The sequence below is a fragment of the Chinchilla lanigera genome, unplaced genomic scaffold, assembly GCF_000276665.1.
Source record: "Chinchilla lanigera isolate Chin_1 unplaced genomic scaffold, ChiLan1.0 scaffold00061, whole genome shotgun sequence".
Lineage (NCBI taxonomy): Eukaryota > Metazoa > Chordata > Mammalia > Rodentia > Chinchillidae > Chinchilla > Chinchilla lanigera.
Window position 1 is genome coordinate 12,090,342 of NW_004955462.1, and position 24,986 is coordinate 12,115,327.

Here is a 24,986-nt window from a genome sequence, read left to right on the forward strand (position 1 = left end):
ACCTCATATTCTAAGACATTTGAAATCCCTGGAGGATGCTAAGCAAAAGGATGACATTGAATATTGATTTAACAAATATTTATTGACAACATAAGATGTGCTAGGCACTCTGTACTCACCAGAATATATGCAGCAGTGGAAATGTCAACCTCAGTCCCTTCTCTCATGGAATTTCATTCCAGTGAAACAAATACCTACACCCATATGCAACAAGAAACAAAAACCAGGCAATGGTAAGTTTTCTGGGCAAAATTTGGTACAAAAGTGTGGTGGGAGATTACCTGGCAGCTACTTAAGACTGCGTGGTCAGGAAGAACAAGGTGGATGAATATGTAACCTCTGACCTACACGCTAAGGAAGAGAAAGCCACAGGAGACCAGGCAGGAGAAATGATCAGTGGCTCTAAATGAAGAGTAAAACAGCTAGAAGATCCAAGAACAAAAGCCATTGTGGCAAGAAGAGAGTGAAACGCAAACTGAAGTCAAAGAGATGGCTAAGATTTAGATTATTGACAAGGAAAAGCATGGGAGAGTTTCACACACGAGAACCACATCTAACTTTTGCTCTAAAAGGATGATTTGCTCAGTGTGTGGCATGGGTTGCAGGAATGCGGACACACACACATGCTTAAGGAGTGATTGCAGTGGCTTAGGCCAGTTCTGAGGGCAGCTTGGACAGGTGACAGAGTACTGGACACGATGTTAAATGCTTAGGGTCAGTATAGTTTGGAGATACAGTCAACATGCTCATGGAAGAAGAGGAAAAGAAAATGGAGCTCATTTCAGGATTCTGATTTAAACAACTAAACTGTGGTATCACTCCTTGCTCAGATGAGAAAGACACCCCTACAAGATGAATGTTATCATTCCCATTTTGCAGATGAGGAAACAAAGGTAATTCCAAAGCATATGAGTTATCTTCCACAGCCTCCTCATCAGGAGTGATAGCTACCATGATTTGATTAGTTATTTAGGTGAAAGTTCATAAATAGCAAAATCAAGGAATGAGGCTCATAATATGTGTACCATAGGTGTGTGCACTCCTGTTTTATGCCTGTATATTCTAAGAATAGTGGAAAAGATGTCAGAGACAACTATCTTATTCTCTTTTTCATCTAGGAAGGGAGAGGATAGTGGAGAAGTGAGAAGACCCTAGACTTGAGACCAGCTTGTGCTAGTGACATTAGAATGAACTCTCACAGACTGAGGTTGACAAGGTAACAAAGACCCCTCAACTAGCAACTCAGATATTTGTGATTCAACAGGCAGAGTGCAATTAAAGGTTGTTCAGACACATGGCAGCTATCAGCAGAATCCTGGGCACACATACAAGATAAATAAACGTAAGAACCCAGTACTTAGAGATCTGGAAGACCCTGACTCTGGAACTCACTAGCTTTAAATTCTTGGCTAAGTAAGTTAACACCTCATTTTCACATCTTTAAACATTGTGGGTAGATTGCAGTTTAGATCGGATGAATATCAAAAATTTAGAATAGACCCTATTGGAAAAGAGATGGCCAATTAATTACTAACTTTCTGTTTTTTACTATTAATCTTGGGTTGTTTCTCTCAGAGATATATCATTTCCCTTCTGTCCTTCTATGCCTGGGATACCACTAATAAAATTATACTTTTGTTTCATATTTCCTGAAACAAAAATATTTCAGATAATCAACTTAATAGGAGGAAAAGGTTACTTTGGCTCACAATTTTGGAGGTGTCCGTCCATGGTCAGTTGGCTTTTGAGCCTGCAGCAAGGCAGTACATTGTGGTAGGAACACATGGCAGAGCAACTTGCTCACCTCCTGGTGACCAGAAATCAAAAGAACGAGACAGGAAGGGTCCAAAGTCCCAATATCACTTTCAAGAGCACACACCAGTGAGTGAACTTCCTCCTACTAGGTCTCATTTCTTAAAAGTTCCACCATCTCTTGGAACTGCCTGAACAGTTTCCTTTTTTATCCTCCAAACCAAACTTAACAGCATAAATAAAACACAAGTGTGGTGCCCTAAAATAGTTGTAGGATTCTCCCCAAAGAAGCTTTCTTTTAGGGAATCTCAGTGGTCATTTTATAGTTATTTGTTGTTGTACATCAAACTATCTCAAAATTACCGGCTTCAAATCACAGCTACTAGTTTTTAAATTGATTACAATTGTATAGTCTACAGAACAAGATCATACTTAGAAGAATTTTACCTGGGCTCAATATGACAGCAGGAAAGTTACTGGAATTGCCTACCCTAAGATGACTTTACTTACATGCCTGATGATTGGCTGGTCTGAACTGGGGCAATAGTGGTGACTGGCTTCTCTCCTGTCTCACTGGGGATGGAACCAAGAAAGCACTGAGCTATAGCCTACCCCATGGGTCTCAGTAAGTTGGTCAAGTTGAGCTTCAAACTGTGATCCCCTTACCTCAGCCTCCTAAGTAGCTGAAATTACAGGCTTGTGCCACTGCACTTATCTTACCTGCACCATTTCTTGGTTGGTAGCTTCTATAAAGTCACACTGCAAAGGAGGGGGTGAAGAATTGAGAACACATTTACAGTCAAGATTCAAGAAGGTTGGCACAATAGTGAATACCTGTGTACATATTTAAAGGCTGGGGATGTAGCCCAGTAAAGGGTCTGAGTTCAATCCTCACTCTCAAAATCAATAAAAAATAAAAATAATGTATACCTCTAATCCTAGTACTCAGGAGGCTGGCATAAGAGGATCACAAGTTTGAGGTCAGCCTAGATTACAAAGCAAGTTCAAATCCAGACCAGACTACATTGGAAGACACTGTTTTCATCACTCCTCCATCACACACACACACATACACACACACACACACACACACACACACACACACACACATGAAGAATGAGGATAGACCATCCTGGACTGAGAGCATTTTGACTGTTTTTGCTTACCATAAGTGCATTTCATCTCTTCTCTAGACTGAGTAGTTGAAATTAACCCTCTCTCCATTTACTGTAATAATACTGGTCCAGCCAGATGTGGTGGTGCATGCCTGTAATTCTAGCACGAGGGAGGCTGAAGCAGGAGGATCCTTGCAAGTTCGAGACCAGCCTGGGCTACAAAGTGAGCTCAAGGCTAGCCTGAGCTGCATATTGAGATCCTGTCTCAAAAAGACAAATAATAATAATAATAATAATACTGGTCCAAGCTCTGGTGTCTTCAAGCCTAGCTTTTCTGGGTCAATGCTATCTTAGAACCCTAAGCACTTCATTTCCCCTATGAAAGTGGGAAGTTGAAGGAAGAAAAAAGTAGCTATTAGAAAGTCACTTGCAGTGGAAGAAAACAGTTAATTCCCCTTAGCACCTTTCACCCTACTTTTCCTTCATCTTTGGTACTTGTATGTCAAAATGATCTCTAAAGACTGGCCTATATGGAAAGAAAGCAATTTACTGTCTACATTTCAAAGGAAAAGGTGACTGGCAGGCTCAGATGGTTATACATGCTTAAGGTATAGTCTTCCTTAGAAATCACAATTTATTTTGAAAGCAATGTGTGCAAATACATAACTTAATATCCCAACTATTTAGGTATGGTCATGCATTTTGGGCAAGATGATATGAAAAGAAATGTCTTGAGCTGAACTTCTGGGGAAAGTTTTATTTTTAATGTTAAAAATGGACAGACTCAGCATGCCTATGCCTTTTGCCCTTTCCCTTCTGATTACTGCCTGGGACATAGACATAATATCTAGAGGTAAAATAGTTACCTTGAGACCATAAGAATGAAAAGTTCAATGTGGATAGAAGAGGAAACTAAAAGTAGCCTAGAGCCTTGATTACTTCACTGAAAAGCAAACCAGTCCGCAACCACCTAATTTTGGAGTTATTTTATATGAGAAAAATAATTCCATCCTTGCTAAGGTGTACTGACTGCACTGATGCTATAATTAACACCTATAGTCAAACACTATTTTAATCAACATGGCAACTGCAGTGGTTTACAAAAATACAAGTTGTTATTTGTAATATAAGTGCCTCAGAGAAGAATTTTGCTCCCTGTCCAAGGCATTTTCAAGAGCCTCTTGCTTCTCCTTGAATCACCAGTGCTGTAGATCGTGGAGAATACCCAGTCAATGGAAGTCACAGAAAAGCAAGGAAAATCTGGCAGCAGCTATGGCAATGGTTCCCAGGGATCTCAAGAGAAAAGAAGCATCAGTAAGCCTTTCTACAGATGCCCACATTATCAAAGCTTTTCTCCAAATGTCACACTGAAAAGATGAATGAGAAGCTGACAGTCCTCATCATTTCCCTTTCATATTTACACTTTATCCATTTCTCATCTAAATCAAGGGCATCATGACCTACTTATTCTTCTTAGCTCAAAAATGTTTTCTTCTCCATCAGCCCTACATCTATTAGAGCATCCTAGTGTGTGTCTTTAACACAGATCCTTCTCTGTACTTGGATGTTCAAGACAGATGTGCACAATTACAAACCACTGCTTAAGGCACCTTTACCTTTAATCTAGATAATTGGATCACGTTTCCAGCCACCAGCATTCCCTCAACCATTTTCACCTTCAATTTAAAATACTGGCACTCTTGCATTCTTAAAAACTGAAATATACCTTCTCTCTTCTTTGCTTTAGAATTCTTGAAGCTTTGGGTCTAGATAATGTTCATATTCCTTTGCATGGCATATTAGAATTTTCAGAATCTAACCCAAGGCTATGTCTGAAGCCTTATTTCTTATTGTTGCCTCTACACTGAACTTCCGCTTCCCAAGTGTGCTGTAGACTTTTATAGTTCCAGCAGAAGTATCTTCCTGTCTCCTTTCATTGGCTAACTCTGGTTCAAACTCCTTTCTGAGATCCCTGGGCAAAATTAATTATTAATTCTTTTGGTCTTTCTGCATGTTCACATAACCCCTTGTTTATGGGTAGATATCTGCCAGTGGGCTGTGTATGCCTTGAGGACAGCTTTTGTGCCTGCTTGGCTGACACATGGAAACACCACAAGATGTCTAAGATGGAGGAAAGGAGAAGAAAAATTCAGATTACAGATTTCTTCCTTTTATTTTTTGCTTATTTCTCCTAATTAACATTAAGTTGTTTCTATGTACCCATAGATACAAATTAAAGTATTATTAGACATTTATTTTGAGGGTCAGGTATTCATGCTCTCATAAAGATTGAAATACAGAGACATCTAAGATCCTTTCTAGCTCTAAAATTTAATGCATTTTTTAAAACACCGCTGCATCAAAATATTTTAAAACAAAATTTAGTGAGATTCAATTGTATCACTAATTATCTAAAAGCTTCCCCTTACTTTGAATTTATATGTAGATAAAAGTAAAGTGAAATCAATGAACTTTACATTCCTGAATTAGCGCTTTGTATTTCAACAAATTTCACAACAGCATAAAATAGTTTAATAGACTAGGTAATCGTGACAAAATGACGGAAAAATTTTATGTTTCTCTTCATTGCACCACATTTTATAAAGTCAATATCAAATATATAAGTTAATAGCAACTATCTTTTGTAAATCAATATTAAGTGCCTATATTAGTTGGGAATAAGGGACTATTTTATCTGACATTTTCCCAAATTATGATGTAGCTGACAGCAAGACACTACTTATCAAATGGGCAGATAATAATGATGGAATATTGCCGCATGGTTTTGCTTAGATCTTGTTCTTCCTCTTTCAGCAAATCAGGAGTGAAACCTACAGGAGTGCTCACCTCACACCTTACTGCGTCTTGTGTGAAGGTGACTGTTCTTTTGTCCTGTCCTGTACCAACACATAGCAAAAGACTCTCTATAATGGAGGCTTATTTATGAACAGAAGAAATAAAATTTGCCTCTCTTTTTCACTATAAAATAAGACTCATCAAGTTCAATTCTACAAGGTAACAAAAAGAAAGCAGTTCTGGATTTTCACTTCCAGCTAGGGATATTAGCTTGTATCAGATAAATACTTCTGAGAATAACCACTAGAAGGAGTTAAATAAAAGAGAAGTCTGTTTGAAGTCACTTGAGAATTATTACAACAAAGAAGACCTCAGGCATTGAAATACACAAGATAGGGGCTGAGGATTTAGCTCAGCGGCAAAAGTGCCTGCCTGGCAAGCGCAAGGTCGTGAGTTCAGTTCCTGGTACCGGAGAAAAACCAAAAAAAAAAGAAATACACAAGATAATAAATATAATGTTACTTGTATGGGTCACCCTCATCATCACTGAGATACAGTAACCAGAACCCATAGCTTAAAGGAGGAGGGGTTTAATTAAGCTTAGGGTTTCAAGGGATTCAGTCCATAGTTGGCTGGCTCTAAGCACAAACATCATGGCACTGTGGAAGAAGGATGTGATGGAGCAAAGCTACTTAGCTCATGACAGCCAGGAAACAGCAAAGGAACAGTGTCAGAGAGAAAGGGCCAGGGATCAGAATATAGAGCCCAAGGTCAAGCTCCCATTACCCACCCAGACACATCCAGAAGTATCCTTTACTAATTCAGCAGACAGATCCCAAGCCTATCAAGTTGAAATTAACCATCACACTAACCTGGAAGATTGTTATTAACAATAATGAAATAATTCCATGGATTGTAGAACACTTTCTTAGTTCTTCTTGGTGTGTAATATGCAATTCCATAAATATGCAGTTCTACAAACAATTAAGGGTAATAATAATAGGCTCTATGGTTTATTAACATTTATTAAAAACGGTATATCTAGAGTTCACTGAGGTATATGTCTGACTGCTACTAAAATGTCTGACTGCTACCCAGAGATAGAAAGTAATTATTGCCTTGGACTTTAAGCATATATCTGGACTTCTAACAAATTTCTGGAAGGACTCCTCGACATCAGTCCATTGTGTACTAACTTAATTGCATTTAATTTTTTATTTAAAAAAAAAGTAAAATATACATGGTGCTAAATGTTAAATTGTGCTTAAAGATTTTGACCAAAAGTATGAGGTCTTCCACTGTCCTTTTTCTTCTGAACCCCAGTTCCCTGAAGCTACAGTGATCAACAATGTTAGCTATTTTTACTGGTATTTTTAATATGTCCATACACACACACGCACGCACACACACACACGCACACACACACACGCACGCACACACACGCACACACACACACACATATGGTTTTGCAGTTCTAGGAATTGAATCCAAGGCCTTCACACTGAGCTACATCCTCAGTCCTTTCTGTATCTTATTTTTAAATTTTAAGACAGGATCTCACTAAGTTACCAAGTTGCCCAGGCTGAGTTCAAACTTCAGAACATCCTGCCTCAGTCTTGGAAATATGTGCTTCATATTTCTACACAGCACACATATTTAAATTGCTTCATTTTCAACTAATATATGTTATACTGTTTATTACAAAAGTTTGATTTAGCTCTTCCATACCACCCTGTACTCACAGATCACCCTCCCAAACCTCCCAATACAGTTATATTTTCTAGTTTGATCAATATATAGTCTTATGTTAACTATATAAACATTTGTTATAGCTCAGCAATGTGGTCTCATCATGCATTTGTTTTTTTTTTCTTCAGTTTAAAAAAGATCTATAGTTAGTAATAGCTGCCTTTTAAAAATTATCTTCTTTGAACCTGTCACTAATATATTTTGCATTTCTCCTACAGATGCTAAAATTCCTTTCTATAGTGTCATTGAATACATCAGGTAAGTCGTTGGTTTAATTACTTACTAGAAATACGCTCTTTGGCTTCTCCATACCTCCCCATACCTTTGCTCCAGTCTGTACTGGGGCTTCAAGCCAACTTCTTGGACAAACTGTGATTTGCTTTGGCTTTCTGAATCCATTACCTTCCTGTTTCTTAGTTTAGTTCCTAATTTTTATAGACTACAGGAGGGAAATTGCTTTACATCATGTATGCCTAATCTTTGTATGTGTGTGTGTGTGTGTGTGTGTATATATGTGTTTGTGGTGCTGGGGATCAAACACAGGAGACTGAACTCAGGGTAAGCTCTCTACCACTGAGTTGCACCCTGAGCCCTTATTGTCAATTATTACAATCATTCTTGACTGGTAGTTTAGTTGGGTATATAATTCTAGGTTGGAAATAATTTACCCCTGGAATTTCAGAGTATTATTGCCTTAATTTATACATTTACTTGATTGTTTCTAGGAACTTATTCTGATTGTTTCTACAACTTATTCTGATTCTTGATCTTCCCTTAGAACCTTTGGGATCATCTCTCAAAAATTATTTTGTAGTATTTAATGTGCTCAAAATAATTTTGTGTTAGAAGTCATGGAGCATAATGTTAAACTGAGTACTCCTGAGCATACCACTCAAATTAAGCACTAGTATATTACTGGTATCTTTGAAGTTAACAGCATCTCACTCTGCCCAAGTGTTTATCATACTATTACTTAAAACAAACACAATTACTACATATGTATATGTTACATTATTTCTTTGTAAGATCTATTTTTTTCTCTCTGTACACTCTTAAAAGTTGTCTTTGGAGTTCTACAGTTTCATTGCATTGCACATTGTTGCAGCTTTTAATCATTTATCCTGTTTCCTATATTAGTGAATTCATGTCTTATCAGTTCAGCAAATAATCCTAAGAGATTATTATATTTGAAGACTATCTCTCCTCTTTATTTTGCCACTATTCTCTTTCTTGGCTTCTAGCAAGGTACACTCTGAATTTGTCATCCTGTCTTCTATTTCCTTAAACTTATCTCATATTTTCCATCTCCTTGTGTCTTGTTAGTTTGAGAACATGCTTGTTTTATTCATTTATCCTATTTTTAATTTTGATTATAGGTTTTTATTTCTAAAATCTATTTATCTCATAGTTAAAATTGCCTAAATATTTTTGAATTCTTTTGTTTTGCTCCATTTATTCCTTTTATTTCCTCCTCATCCATTTTATTTATGTCCATACACAAATAAGTATGCATACACAGATACATATATCCCCAGACATCTCTTAGTGATGGGGATACATAATGAGAAATGCACGTTAGTAATTTCATGGTGTAAACATTATTAGATTACTTATAAAAGCGAAGACAGCTATGATGTCACTAGGTTAAGTCAATTTATGGAACCACTATTATATGTGTAGTCTGTGGCTTGTCCAGATGTCCTTATGCAGCTCATTATTGTATGTGCCTGTGTGTGCCTGTGTGTGCATGTGTGTGTGTGTGTGTGTGTGTGTGTGTACATACTAAACAGATGCTCCTCAGTTTAAGATAGGATTATGGGTAAATCCTTTGTAAATGAAAACATCATAAGTCAACAATGTGTTTAATGCACCCGATCAACTGAACATCATAACTTAGCAACACAGTAACTTAGGATCAGTTCTTCACTGTGGTGATTGCATGACTGACTGGGAGCCTGGGCTCACAGCTGCTACTCAGCATGAAGTGAGTACCCTTGTTCATAATGTTAACTTAGAAAATATAAAAATTCAAAACTGGAAGTTTCTAATGAGTGTATATTGCTTTTGTATCATTGTAAAATCAAACCACCATCATAAATAGGGGATGACTTGCATAATATAGATAATTGTGCACATGCCTGTTTGTATCTCTCTGTGTATATAGTATTGTTTCTGATAATTCTCTTATCTGGAGTTGAAGTCTAAGTCTGTTTTTTGTTTTATTTTGTTTTTGTGGAACTGGGGATTAAACCCAAGGCTTTCACACTGAGATATGTCCCCAGCCATTTTTTATTTTCACTTTTTTAAAATTTAGAGACAAGATCTCACTAAGTCTCCAGGTTCCCCATGCTGGGCTTGAAGTTATAGTCCTCCTGCCTTAAACTCCCAAGGTGCTGGGATTAGTGGAATGTAAATCTCTGTTTCATACTTTCCACTGAATATCAGTCATGATGATTTGTATACTTATATGTTTGGTGCTCTTTTGAGGTCCTGACAGATCTAACCTATAGAAAGACTTGCAGAGAGAATTCCAGTCTCCTTTAAAAAGGGCCCCTACTGGGTAGGAGCTGCTTGAGCTCCTCTCCAAGGTTCCTGTCTTACTCTGGGATCCCAGATTGACTATTGCTTTTTCTTACAGGACGAAGTGTTAGTTACTGGATCGTAAAGCTAACAGGGGCATTTGCTGTCTGGGTAATGCCAGTTTGTGTGTAATTATCACTTAAGTTTCAATCCATTGTCTTTGCTCTTGATTCTGTTTGCTTAGTGTCTTTCTTTCTTTCCCTTTAAAATATTTTTTTCATTTTCAACCACCTCACCAATGGAATACAAATTGTGCTTTATTAAAGGTGTAATTGCTTTGTAGTTGTAATATCTCATGTGGACCACTACTAGAAATTACTTCATTTTACCTTTGATCTTCCTAAATTTCATGAGGCACCTTAGTTCATATTGTTATGTACTCACCCTCATGGACAAATGTTCAGTAAGTTCAGTAAGATTTGAAATTTCATGTCCTCAGTTCCACAGAAAGTTTTCCGCATCACTTCCTTGGTAGTTTACGTTCATTTATCCTCTCTGCATACCACTGTTCATCTGGCATGATTCTTCTTAGCTTCAGTCTTTGTCTCTTTTTCTCAGCACCCTTCCACACTGTATTCTCTTTTTGCTTAATTATTTGCTTGAGGGAAATTTCTGGAAGATATTGTTAGTTTAAGTTTTCCAACCTTTCAATTTGACTTTTGTATTTCTAAATGTTTAATGCCTAAGAACTCTTTCTTATACTGTATTATTTTTAATAGTTTTTTCCCCTAATCTATAGTTTCTTCTTGCCATCCCTCTGAAGTTACTGAATATTGTGTTTGCTTTTAAGTTTTCTATGGTTTGTGAATTATCTCTTTCTCTAAGTTTTCCTGTCATATTTGTTAGCTTTGTTGTATGTTTTGTATATGCCAGTCTTCTCTCTACTGTTAGGATCTTTTTCTGTTTCCATTTATGAGTGAGGGACTAAGACACAGATTAAAAAACTGCAGCACTATCTCATTGACTGGTGAGTTTTGGGCTATGGTTGAGCTTAACAAGACCATTTTGCTGGGGGTCTTCAAAAAACGATTTTCCTCTTCATTAACAAGGGAATCCACTTTCCCAAGGAACAGTTCTATATGTTTTGCTCAAAGCTTTGAGGATGGCATTCTAGAATTGGGTTTGAAAAGGAAACTGTACTCTCATTCAGCATTAAGAACTTTTGGAAACAAAATACACCATCTGATTTCAGATGCGGTAACTAGTGAACAAGGCTCACTGAACAAGGCTTCGCTGTGGCAGGACTGTGCTACCATGTCACTCTCATGGAAGGGACAAAGATGTGGATGCAACTCTGTCTTATAACATGTTCTGTGATGATGGAAGCGTTCTATGCTTCTGTCTGAGTTACTGTAGCATCTGTGGAACCCAATGCTGGGCAGCCTTAAAGGAGGATAGGTTTATCTTAGCTCACAGTTTGTAGAAGTTTCAGGAGGTATTTTACCGGATCCAAGGCAGGCGAGCATGGCAGAGGGGCTTGGCAGAGGAGAATGGTGTGGTAGCAGGCAGCAGAAAGAGGGAAGAAACCCCAGCAGAAAGGAGGGAGATAAATCTTTCCGGGCTATGCCCCAGTGACCCACCTCCTCTAACCAGGCTTCCTCTCTCAGCATCACATTTAGCTATAAACTCATGAGTGGGCGAATCCATTGATAGGTATCATATCCCATGATGCTATCACTTCCCAAACCCGTAGTGGCCCACTCTGTGAGCATGAGTCTTTTGGTGGATATCTAGATATAAACCATAATGTCTCCTAATAAAGCAACCATTAGTGTTTAAAATGGGACTAGCAAAGCTGGGCAATGGAGTTTTCAATTTTATTTAATTTTAATTAATTCAAGTCAAAGTGGAACTAGGGGCAACCAGAGTGGATAGCACAGGTCTACAGGCTTGTAGCTCCTAGAACACTTTAAATGACGCTTCCCAACTTACCCACAAGCCTGCCTTCAGAGATAAGAAGCACCTCCCACGCCTGAGCCCTTTCTGGCTTCTGCACTGAGAATCATTCGCCTTTGATTGTCCTCTTTAGGCCTTTGTCATCACCCTCACCCGCACGCAGCAGGATGGATGAGGCTGAAGCCTCGGCGAGGCAGCACCTATTCAGTAATTTTCTGTCCCGCATAATGTGTTCACCTGCTCATTTGCTAATATCTTCTTTTCCAGTTTTGTCATTGGTTATATCCTTTCCTCATATGACCTTTGGATTATCTTCTTTTTTTTTTTTTTCCAGTACTGGAGATTTATCCCAGGCCTTTGTATTGAGTTCTAATCCAAGACAATTTTTTGCTTTTTATTTTGAGACAACATCTCAGTAATTTTCTAAATTACCCAGGTTGGCTGAAATTTGGGATCCCCTGCCTCAGTTTCCCAGAATGCCATAATCCCTTTATAGTACAATGATGTAGGCCCAGGTTTCATACCAAGCCGATGGGAAAACAGGTTTTTTTTATTGTTCAATTGACTTTTATTTTTCTTTTTGGTACTGGGGATTGAATCCAGGCCCTTCATACTGAGCTACATCATCAGACCACTTCTTATTTTTTTCATTTTGAGACAGGTTCTCACTAAATTGCTAACTTTCCCATACTTCTGCCTCAGCCTTTCAGAGTGCTGGCATGCACCATTATACTCAGCTGATTTTGTTGTTTTGATTCAATAATTTACTCCCCCAAGATTAAACTGGTGTGGTAGCAGACAGCAGAAAGACGGATCAAGGAAAACAGGAGGGAGATAGACCCTTCCAGGCCACGTCCTCAGTGACCTACACCCCCAATACCTTAAAAGTATATGTTCATGAAAACTGTTGTAGAGCTGAAACATTCTCTAAACCACACTCATCATACTCCATTATTAGTTGTTATTTTACTATTTTGCAAACTTCTACATTATCCACTAGTGGGCTGTAACCACCACTCTTTAGGGAAAAAATGTAAAAATGAACAAGCAATGCTGTAGTGTGTGTGTGTGTGTGTGTGTGTGTGTGTGTGTGCACATGTGCATGTGTGCGCACTAGGCCAGTATATAGACTGCATTTCTTACTACCGGTCAGTTTCAAAAAAGTTTGAAAGTCAATGATTTAGTTAGCTTCATAAAAATTCCTATTTGTATCGACAGTATCTTTGGCCTACGTATTTCTACTAATTGAACTTTAGGACATGAAACATTGCAAATGCAGATATGAATCATCCAAACCTTCACTGCTAAAGAGGATTATATATAATATTTGTAAAACTTTTTTCCATATCAATCATGCTTTTTTATGACCAAATTCTTTTTTCCAAACAAAAAATAAAACTGTATGAAACAAGTGAGCGTGACCCCAAATTTGAGTGATTGTTTTATGTCAGCGAATTTTAATTTATTTTTGAATAAGAAATCATTTACATGACTAACCCCTTGAACAGTAGGAAACAGGAAGTAAAGAAAAAGCTTTCTACCATGCCAATTCGCTTGCAACAAGGAATCCAGATATTTCCAGTGAGAAAGTGATCTTGGGGAAAGGAATGTAGCTCAGTGGTAGGTCATGTGCTTCGCATGAACCAAACCCTTCCGATCCTGGATTCAATCGTCAACACCATCAAAATATAAAAGAAAGAAAAAACTAATTTTTTTTTTTTTTTTGGTTTTTCTCTGGTACCGGGAACCAAACTCACGACCTTGTGCTTGCCAGGCAGGCGCAATTTAGACTTTTTTTTTTTTTTTTTTTTGGTAAAAAACTAATTTTAACAGCTTTGTGTGTATGCATTCTAACAAATACTGCATATTATTGTAGTATCTTAGCAAAGCATGTATATTTTATTTACATTTACACAGTTGAGGTTTTATAACAGCACCTAACACTTCCTCACTTTTTAAAAAAAGGCTATTCCACTGTCAGGAAGACCATGTTACCAGTTCCACATTGGTAGATATTTGGGTTGTATTCAATTTCTTTATTTTTTTAATCCCCACTCAAATTTACTTATAAAAATGTTACAGTGAATTCTTTCTTTGGGGCATGGGCAAGATCTAACTTGAGGGTGGGATAGAGCTAACAGGGTCCTGGGTTGTGTAAGTCACTTCAGTGCTGGAGCCACACTTTCCTCAATTGGAAACATGAGGAAAGTAAAACGCTACATAGAAAATTTTAAGAATTTTTGTGACCTTCTTGTACCAAACCTATGCTAATCTTGGTAGTGTTCTGATTTTAGGATATGTGCTGTGAAGTAAGCAATGAATAATTTTCATAAACATCATTTTGCAGCAATGTGCAAGTGTATTTGATAAATTCCTAAATTACGAACTATTAGAAGAAATGAAAAATGTAACTGAAATGGGTATTAACATATTGTATTGTCCTCCATGAGAATTGTATCAATTTTTAATTGCATTATGAACATTTGAAAGTTCCTATTGTCTTCCTTGCCTCAGCAAACCAGTGATGTATGAATCTTTATGAACTTTGCCACACTAAAGGGTGAAAAAAATATATCACTGAAAACTTGACTTGAAATTTTCATATTATGAGTGAGCTATCATATCATAAATTTAAGTCATTTGTATTTCATTTTGATTGAGCTGCATATTAATACCTTTTGTCCATTTTCTTTGATATTGCTAATGATTTGTAGGGTCTTTTGATGTTTTAGAGAAACGAGCTCTTTGTGATCTGATTTGCAATATTTCCTTCTAGATTGTCACTTATCTTTGATTTTATTGTGGTAGGTTTTACCAATTAGAAAAGTTTTCTTTAATATATCGAATTTATCCATATTTTATTTGACAAATTCTAAGATTTTTGGAGTGGTGCAAAAGTGTTTGTAAGATTATGAAGCAATACTCCTATTATTTCTCATAGCATAGTCTTTGCTTTACCCTTATATGTACTTCAGATACATATCCAACATAATTTTTGCCGAGTAGCCATTGACTTGTTCTCAATTTGTATATGTAAAAATTGTTTCAAAATATATAAAAAAAATTAAACTACTAAGAGAAATGAACAAGCATACAATCATGGACAGACTCTAAACACATTTCTCTTAACAACTGGAGGTCAGACATTGAAAAGCCTATTAAAATGGATGAATTCCTTGAAATGTTAATCAAGAAGAAAAGGAAGAAGCTCCATAACCTATGTTAGAAAATTTTTAAATACTTGTAAATAAGATTCTGTGGTAATTAAAGAATAATACAAGGGTACTGTGGATAAATTTGCCAATAAATCAACAGATTCAATAAACTGAACTTACTAGAACAACCACTGAAAGAAATGGAGAATACGGATAGTCCTTTTTACAGCTGTTTAAGAAATGACATCTGACTGAAAATAAAACAAAACTGGGCGTGATAGAATACTTCTGTAATCCCAGCACTTGGGAGGCTGAGGCAGCAATATTGCAAATTCAAAGCAAGCCTGGGGTGCACAGTGACTTCAAATTATACTGCATAGCATGACTCTGTTTCATCCCTTCTTCCTCCAAAACAGTTTGATGTGGAGCTAAATATTTTTTCATAGAAGTACTATGTAAGATTGTTTCACTATTGAAACTCTCCATAACATTTGAACAAAGACCAGTCTTACAAATACTCTTCTAGAATATTAGAAAAATATAAACACTATATAATGACATGTTGTTGATATCAATGAAGAATCTTGATAACCAAGGCATATTGAAATGAAAAATAAGTCTGTCTCTCTTATGAATATAGATGTAGAAATCTTAAAACATATGCTTAGTATGTGAAAACCTGTAATGTGTAAATAACATACACATCACAACTGAGTTGAGCTTATTTCATTAATACAAGGTTGATATAACAATAAAATATAAATATAATTTGACATTTTAATAAAGGAGAAATATAGTGGTATGTTTCAATAGATATGGTAAAAGCATGTAATAAAATCTAATATCCATTCATGGTACAAGCTTTTAATGAACCATAAACAGAAGGAAATATTCTTAATCTGACAAAGATTACCTATAAATTGCCTGCCATAAACCTAATTCTTGGTTTCATACCGAAAAAGCTTTCTTTGAGGTTGGGGCAAGTATATTTACTGTCCAGATGTATTCTACTTTTCACTGAAAGTTCTGTCCAGTGGCATGACTACAGAAAACAAAGACAATAGTATTAAAAGGTCAGAAATAAAATTTTCATTTGTTGTGAATTTTATATATTTATACATTTTAAAAAATTTACAGATATTTTAAAATTGACAGGTATTGATTTACACTCCTAGTACAATATTTCCCATTTCTCTATATCCTCACTGCACTAGGCATTTGGTCTTTTTAATAGTAAACATTCTGGAAGTGATGTAGTTTTAAATTGCTACCTCCTAATTATTAGTAATAAGACTGAACACATTTTCCTATGTGTACTAGTCAGTTTTCCTGTCCCTGGGACAAAATATCTGACACTCATGATTTAAAGGAGGAGAAGTTTTTGTTGGCTTATGGTTTCAGAGGGTTCAGTCAATGGTTATATGGCTTCAGTTAAAAGTGGTATGGCAAAAAGCCCTTTTATGACAGCCAGGAAGCAGAGAAAGAAGGAAGAGCAAAACAGAGAAATATACCCTCCAAAGGCACACTGCAGGGGACCTACCTCCTAACAGCACATTCAGCTATGAACTCATCAGCAGAGTAATGTAAGGATGAATATAGTGCCTCCATGTTCTAATCACCTTCTAAAATTCCACTGGTCAACATATGAGATGTTCATGGGATATTTTAGGTCTGAAACAAAACAATATACTGAGTAACATTTGGATATCCTATTTAATGACGTGTCTACATTTTCTGAGCAATTTTTGAAAGTTGTTAATGTTAGGAAGGAGCACTCCTACATTATCTTCTAGTAGCTTTTTAGTTGTTTCTCACACTTAGATAGTGTCATTCATTTATGGTTTATGTACTTTTCTGGATATATACCACATTTAATATTGAAAAGATCTATAAAAGAAGCACATTTTAATTCTGTTGTATATATATCACCATAACTGACTTCACATTTGCAACTGAAATAAAAAATTATAATTGTACCTCCTATGTGCAGTGTGTACTGATACGTTCTCTATTTACTTGATTTTCTCCTATTCCATATAATTCCAACTTTTTTAGGTGCTAGCCATAAACCAATACAATGACTGAATAATTCAGTTTGAAAAACTCTAATCCAAACAATCAAAAATCTCTTAGGACTCCTGTCTAGTGATTGGGAATTTTAAGTTGGGATCAGAACTAACTATCCCTCTATAGAAGAATTTCTCTATGTCAGCACTACTGATATGCTGGCTTGGGTAACTCTTTGTTGGGGACAGAGTTCCTGTACATTGTAGGACCTTTAACAGTGTCTCTGTCCTCTACCTGTTCCATCCTGTGATACCCTCCTGGACCCTCCCATTCTACCAATTAAATTTTTCCACAGACATTTGCCTAGAAGATGAAATCAACTCCATTGAGAATAATTGCTTCAGAAGGCCTTCAATTTTCTAAAGTAGGCCATGTCTTCATGAAGAATCTTTAAATTAACATGTCCCAAAACAATCAGAATAACTTGGTTAGTCTGCCTGAAATATAGGTGACCATAGCCATAGCAATCTGGCTTTTTAACAGGGACACCATTCTGATTTAGATGTTTCTGAAGATCACATTTTGGGAAAATTTGCCCTAAAATAATTTCAGTCTTGAACGGAAACCTCCTCGGAGCTATTAAGATGCTTCACATATATTTGGTTTCAGGGGACAGGTGAATGCGTTGAGAAGATAGCAAATATTTACTGGGTGAGAAATCATGTGAAACATCCAACAGTGCTTTATGGAGCAAATCTAGTACAATCACTAGTGAAATCACAGCAGTAATGTTTTCCCTTTGTGTCACTGTTCTGGGTCATTGTTGAGTCTGGGAAGGGAGGTTTGGAGACCTGTAGAAGCTGAGCCTGACCTTGATGAGCCTCTGATCTTCCTGAAGCTCACATTTAAGAATGAAACAGAATCCCCAGTAAAGACACTGCCATCTCTTTATTACCTCATGCTTGATAGAGAAGCTGAAATGCCTCCCCATACTTCAGAACTTTTTTTTCCTTCCCAGTTAATTGTTCTTCCTAAATTGAATGATCTATTTTTGGAACTAAAAGCAATGCAGTGTGGAGAAAGGAACTGACAAAGCCCAAGGCAGAGAAGGGAGGCAGACAGAAGAAATTTAAGAAGGAGAAGGGGAGACTATGTGTATCTATCTTCCTTATAACAACTACATAAAGTGAAAACTAAAGACAGAGTAGGTGGGAAAACTAAGGTCAGAGTTCATGAGAGCGAGTGGGCAAGGCATTAGGGCAGGAGATTTTGCTAACACAACAGTTGACACATGAAATAAAAAACATGTGAAATTCTAGAAATAGCTGTGACCTGGAAGCTTAGGTCCTACAATCAATCCACCAGTCTTTCCTTTAGAACTTTGTAAACAGTCCCTGGGTTCATATCACTGAATCAGAAGGTAAGAAAAATCTACATCTTTACTATATCACTTAGAATCAGTTTGTCTGAAAAGCATCAAGGTTTTGGTTCTGACAATATGGGCCATCTCATGTATGTATTTCTGGGACTATTTAGCAGGACTTCTCATATGAGCCCAGATGTGTATATATTTTCTGAACTCAGAAGTATAATTAATGCCCATCTTAGCCAGGTTCATAGCTATTCCCAAAAATATATTCAAAAAGAGTCAGCAAACATTGTACCATACACTAGTGTGGATATTGGCTTCCTACAGTTTGCTGCTTCTATAAAGAATGTTTGCTTTGTTAACTCCAGTGAGCTCCTCTGATCCACCTTCAGATTTAATACCATGCTCAAAGCTTTGGAGCCTGCCTATGCTAGCCATTTCTGTTGCTCCTGTTCTCCAGATATTTCAACTGCAGTCACATTTTGGAAAGACTCTCTTATGTACTTTTAAATGCTTAGCAAAACTACAAAGTAGAACACACATCATTTTCTTCAAAACATATAAACGTTTTGACCTACAAAGAAGACTGTACCAAAGACAGCCAGCTTCACTTTAAAATACATATGAAAGCAGAGACCTTTCAAGCTCCCATAAGATCGTGCAGTTCTTTTCACCCATCACTAGATATTTTAACAATACAGGTAGTTCACTGCTGAAATGATGCAACCAAGGAAAGGAAAAGGCTTCCATAACTGGATACCCTTGACTTCCACTGCCAAGATGTGTCAGGCAAGGAGCTCCTGGACTGTCCCTGGCATCCCTGCCTCCTATTGCTCTGATATTTGGGTCTTGCATGAAGTGGACAGCAGGCCCATGTTTTTCTGTGTGCTTGGGCACTTGGTCCTATGCACTCTGAAAGTACATTCAATGTTAGCGGGTAGAGAATAGGGTATGGGAAAAAGAGAAAGGAGAGATTCTGGGAATTATAGCATTCAACCAAATAAGCTATGCACATCCCTGATACTAGGTTCTAACAGAAATATTGTATGACTACAAGATCATTACTGTGTCAATAATCATCCTGATTAGACAAACCTTTTGTAGGGAAGGGGATCCTCAATAGTATCTACGAAACTTAAACTTTGGTAAACAGAAATACAATTCTTTATTGTTCTTGTAAAGAATGTGAATGTTAGCTGGGTATGGTGATACATGCCTGGACTCTCAGCACTCTGGCTGAGTAAGGCAGGAGGATCACAAGTTCAAGTCCTCCTTGGGGAACCTTCTGCCCTGATGTTTCTGCCTTGGAGCTAGCTGGAAATGAACTGCATTCTCTGAAACCATGAGCCAAAATGAACCTCTGTGCCTGGAATTGCGGGTGTCAGTGATTAATGCAATAAAGAATATTAGAGGTTTGGGATTAGGGTATTGGAAGTGAGGTTGGTGGCCTGTTGGAGTTGTAAAATAGAATGTATTTTTAGAATTGCTTGAACACATTCTATTTTGAGCTCGTTTTCTAATGAGTCTTATAGGAGTAATAAATAGGAGCATTTTTCATTGTTCAGATATAGGTTAGGTGGTATAAAGTTATTATTTCTGTAACATATTGTGATTTTTTTCATCATAGGAGTGATGTTTCTGTCATTAAGATGACCAAATCAGCACTAATTGAATAATCAACTTTATCCTGTTTTGAGTCTATATACGGTTCTGGTACCTGCAGTCCTAGGTTTCTGCTGTTTTTATTTTAGATGGAGGAAATATCTGTAGTAAACCTTCCTTTGGGCCTATATTTATTTCAAAATTTGGCCTAAGGGATTCCCTAGATTAGTCTTTCTAAGGGTGATCAGAAGATCAAAATGGAGTCTTCATTTATTGAAGTTGTATCTATGCACTGAATATATATTGAACAACCTTATATGTATAAGTCACTTTGCTGCTGCTGAGAACACAGTTTTCAATAAGGTAGATCCAGTCTCCACCCTCATGGATACACTCTAGAGGGAGAGGTGTATACTAAACAAATAATTCTATGATTTTTTTGTTTTGAAAAAAGTATAAGAGAGATATACTGAGTTGCTTTGTAAACATAAAAGTAAGATGTTTGATCTACTCTGAGAAGGTTCAAAGAAACTTCCTTGAAAAAGTAAGGTTGAGTTTGTTTTTGCTTTTGTTTTGCAGTATTGGGGATTGAGCAAGCCCTCACACATGCTAGGCAAGTCCTCTACCACTGAGCTTTATTCTGGGCCATTTAATTTTGTATCGGGAGATAGGGTCTTACTTATTTGCTTAGGCTAGTCTCAAACTTACTATCCTTCTGTCTCAAGTTCCCCAGTAGCTGGGATTACAAGCATGCACCACTGAGCCCGGCTTTGCAGGACAAACCAGAGTTAATCAGATGAAAAGCAAGGAGGCAAGATGATTCTAAGTAGGAGCAGCATCTGCATGAGCCCAGAGGATGGTAGCAAGAGTTTGGAAGGTAAGTGCTGCTGGAGTGCAGAGGAAAGAGAGGATGAACACGAAATTGAGGAGAAAAAGGCAAAAGCAGCCCAGATAAGGGCTCAAGGCCATAGTAAGGAATTTGATCTTTTTCCCAAAATAGTGAGAATACATAAAAAAGAGTGGCATGACCAAAACAAGTTTTTGTTGTTGTTATTTTGGTGGTACTACTGGGATTTGAATCCAGGACTTTTGCAGTAGGCTAATCTGAGCCTGTTTTCATTTTTAAATTTTGAGACTGTGGTCTCCCTAAATTGCTGTGATGCCCAGGCAGAACTCAGACTTGTTATCATCCTTGCTCAGGCTCCTCCGTAGTTAAAAATTGTATTTTTGAAAGCACCAACCACCATGTGGAGAAAGCCCTGAAGGTGAAGCAGAAAGATTTTCAATATAGTACAACCAATTTATAGCTCACTTTTGTGGGGTTAGAAGTCTCATGATATAGCAAGGTAAAGATGGATGGAAATTGAAAGAGCTGGGAAATTTGTAGGTGGGGAGAACAAAAATATTGAGAGATCCTGGGTGGCCCTGGAGTTAAAAAAGAGTGGTTGAGTGGTTGCAATCTTAAGCATGAGCTAGACTTTCAGTCATTCTAGTACAAGATATTGTTCCCTGCAGAAGCGCCAAGATGGGAGGGAAAAGGGGCACTATGTGTTCAGTTCTAAATTATAAGATTCATGCAGTTTTAGCAGCAATGCTTTGTAAGTGATTAACAGCAGTCCAAAAATTAAAGAAAAGGAAACAAAACAAAATACAGTTGAGTTTGGGGAGATTTGCCAATTTCCATGGTGTAAATACTCTACTTGTGAAGAGTGGCAGAGAGTGGGCTCTTGTGAGACAACATGTTCACCCACATACTTGGAGATGTGTGACAGGAAATGTAACAGGATGGCTGGATGTGTAGTTGGATATATAAGTACTGGGATTAATGGAGTGGTCCAGGCTGTGGTTTGACACTGATGGATGACTGATCACCATATGGATAAGAAGTGCGGTAGGTAAGAAGAAGAGACAACTGCAGACTGAGACTTCAGAAATTAAGATTTCAGAATTCATTAAGGAGAGATCACAAAGGCAGGGTGGTTCTCAGAAGTTGAACTGTCCGTTCAGCCATGCATAAAAGGAAAGAGTTTTGGGAAACAGTATTCATTCGACAGAAAATGTTGCCGATAGGTCAAATAAGATGGAGACTGAAAAGTTTCATTACATTTAGTGACAGAAATGGTCAGATGCCATAACGACAGCACGTCTGATAGGACTGGTGAGCAGCCTTGATGGTTCGAAAAGTAAAGTCGAAAAAGATGCAGACAGTGAGTGAAGAAAGTCTTTCAAGGTATTTGACTAGGACAGTGAAGCAATATGGAACCCGAAACTATTAGCTTGAGGGTGAGGGCTGGAAATTTGATTTCTGTCATTCTGATTGTGCTTTTGTTCTTAAATAAGAGAAATCAGCATGCTAAATGCTGATGTCAAGGAAAGCAGGGATACCACAGTGCAAAATTCCCTCTTCTTTCAGAAACTTGGTACTTCTGAATCTCCTATGAATAGCATGCCTCCTGAAAGCCTTTCCTGGCATTGCCATAGCTGTACACATTTTACATCAGATAAATACACAGCTATGGCTCTTTCCTGTGGGGCTTTCCTTGATACTCCATCACCCCCCAGTCTCTCCTACATTTCAATCCTAAATTCTAAGCAACAAATAGAATTTAAGTTGGTATGCCAGAATAATGGAGAAAGAAATTAATAGTCTAGGGGCTATAGATGTAGCCTTTAATTCTGAAATTTCTTTCTAGGGAAAGGGAGAAGGGAAGTAAAAGGGAAAGGGAGAGGGGGAGAGAGAGAGAGAGAAGAGAACAAGAGAAGAAAGAGAGAAGGAGAGGAGAGGAAAGAAGAAGGAAAAGGAGGGGAGAAGGGAGGGAAGAGGAGGAGACGGGCATGGTTACTCCTTTGTTCGCACACATTCCTTTTTGTAGGTGGCTACTTTTCCTGGCCTCAGGCACCCCCTCATGAATGGCTATTCCTTTTATTTAAGTTACCTTTAGATAGATGCCATTCTGTGAAATTAAACAATCCTTGACAGGTGACATCAAGAATTAGGACTGCATCGATCATTCTGAGCTGATGAGTCTTTTGGGTTGTGGCTGAGGGATAACACAAGATCAAGTAGAGCTGACCCCCAAAGTGAAGGGGAAATTGGAATCCACATATCAGGCCAAAAATCAGGATATAAGAATTTAGCAAGTATGAGAGATGTCAGAGAGGCATCCTCTGGATAAACAGGCCATTTCAAGCTGAAAACCTTACTGTGCCAGGCCAAAATTCATGGCTTCATTTTCAGATTTTTGCTTCCCCCTATCTTTAAGCCTGTTCAGGGGTCTAGAGTAAGTAAAACTAAGGCAGAAAAACATGAAATAACATGTCAAAATTGCAGGCCTCCCTTCCTCTAGTGTTTTTTGTTCCTCCCATCTGTGTGACTTCCTGCCCGCCCCCTTCCTCCTGCACTATAATGTGGCCCCTTACAGGGTCAGCTTCTTTCCCTCTCATTCTCATCTCACATTCTTTACTTTTGTAGTCTCAGATGATTCAGTCGCTTCCACGGTGCCCTCTGTCTGTGTCTTCAGCCTTCATCTCCACCCGAAACATGGGACCAACCCTATAACAACTTCTGGGGACATCTCTACTTGGATGTTCTAATGCACTTTTCAGAGTCACTAAATCATAAATGGGTAAGTGGGCACTCTGGGGAGTCCAGACAATGTGCATTTGAACTGAGACCTACTCCTTGTTAGCACTGTCACCTTGAGAAAGTTATTTACTTCCAACAGCCTCAGTTTTCTCATCTGTGACAGGAGGATGATAAGCATGCCTGTGTCATGACATCGGGGGGAGATAGCAGAGAGAAGCATTGGAGCAAAGAGTCGGTACACCGCCTGGTGTATTGTATACATTTGCTTCCTAAAATCACATGTTATGCGATTGTTATTATCATCTATATTTTTGTTATGGAATGTGCTCTTCCGTAGATTCTCTTGATTACTTCTCCACCCTTTGAAAAGTTAGGTGAACACTGAGGTCAGATGTTCTAACTCTGCCACCAATGGCTCTGTGAATTTGAGCAAATCGACTAGTCTTCAGAAATCAAATTGTATCTTGAGCATGTTAGATTGTGTGAGATGAATTTTCAGGACTTTCTTTGGTCAAAACAATATATGGTATTATCTTTCTTAAATACTTTGCTTTATTTTCTAAAACCATTTAGATTCTATTCTTGTTGACTCCATCCCCACAATCTCTCTCATACCCAACTTTCCTCTCTCTTTCCCTTTGTATTCTCCCCCAGGTCTTTATTATTATTTCTATTATTATTGTTATTATTATTATTATTGAGACACAGTCTTGCTAATTTGCTAAATTGTCCAGGTTGGGCTCGAACTTGTTGAATATGTGCCGCCAAAGCAAGCACAGGGCTTGAACTTTTGATCCTCCTGCCTCAGTCTCCCAGAGTCCTGGGATTAAAAGTATGCACTATCACACATGGCTTCATACCTCACCCTTTTTTTTTTTCTATTTTAAAAATAAAAGGAGGAAACCATTAACAGGCAGACAACCTTTTACAAAATAGCAAAAGAACAGTACAGACAATACAAGAGTTACAATCAAAGTGGTAGGAAGTTAACAATGCTTGTTGTATTGCATATTGATATCTTCAAAGTGGTTTCTCATGAAAACAGATAGAGACATGCAATCTTGATCAATCAAGGACTCATTGACAGTTTCTTTCAGCAAAGAAAGACAGTAGAACAACTATGTTAATTATCCTGTACATACATACATACAAAATTTCTCCTTTTTTCCCTTCTCTTTTCCCCCATCTCATTTCCCCTTTACCCTTGAGTGTTTTCCTATCATTTCACAATGTCTATCATACCTCCGAGTTTAAATGAACTCCTTCAGGTTTTACACTAATGAGACAATGCGGTGCTTACACATGCATGTCTGATTTATTTCACTTATGAGTATGGTCTCTAGTTGTGACCATTTACCTATAAAGGCCTCGAGTTTATC

The 24,986-nt window shown here is 37.6% G+C and overlaps 1 long non-coding RNA gene across 1 annotated transcript; it reads left to right on the forward strand.

Annotated features, from left to right (window-relative positions):
• The first annotated feature begins 7,628 nt into the window (after positions 1-7,628).
• LOC102007747 lies at positions 7,629-23,623 on the forward strand. The gene is made up of 3 exons (XR_263131.1): positions 7,629-7,670; positions 20,747-20,898; positions 23,494-23,623. It is a non-coding gene; the product is annotated as an uncharacterized LOC102007747 (long non-coding RNA).
• The last annotated feature ends 1,363 nt before the right edge of the window (positions 23,624-24,986 follow it).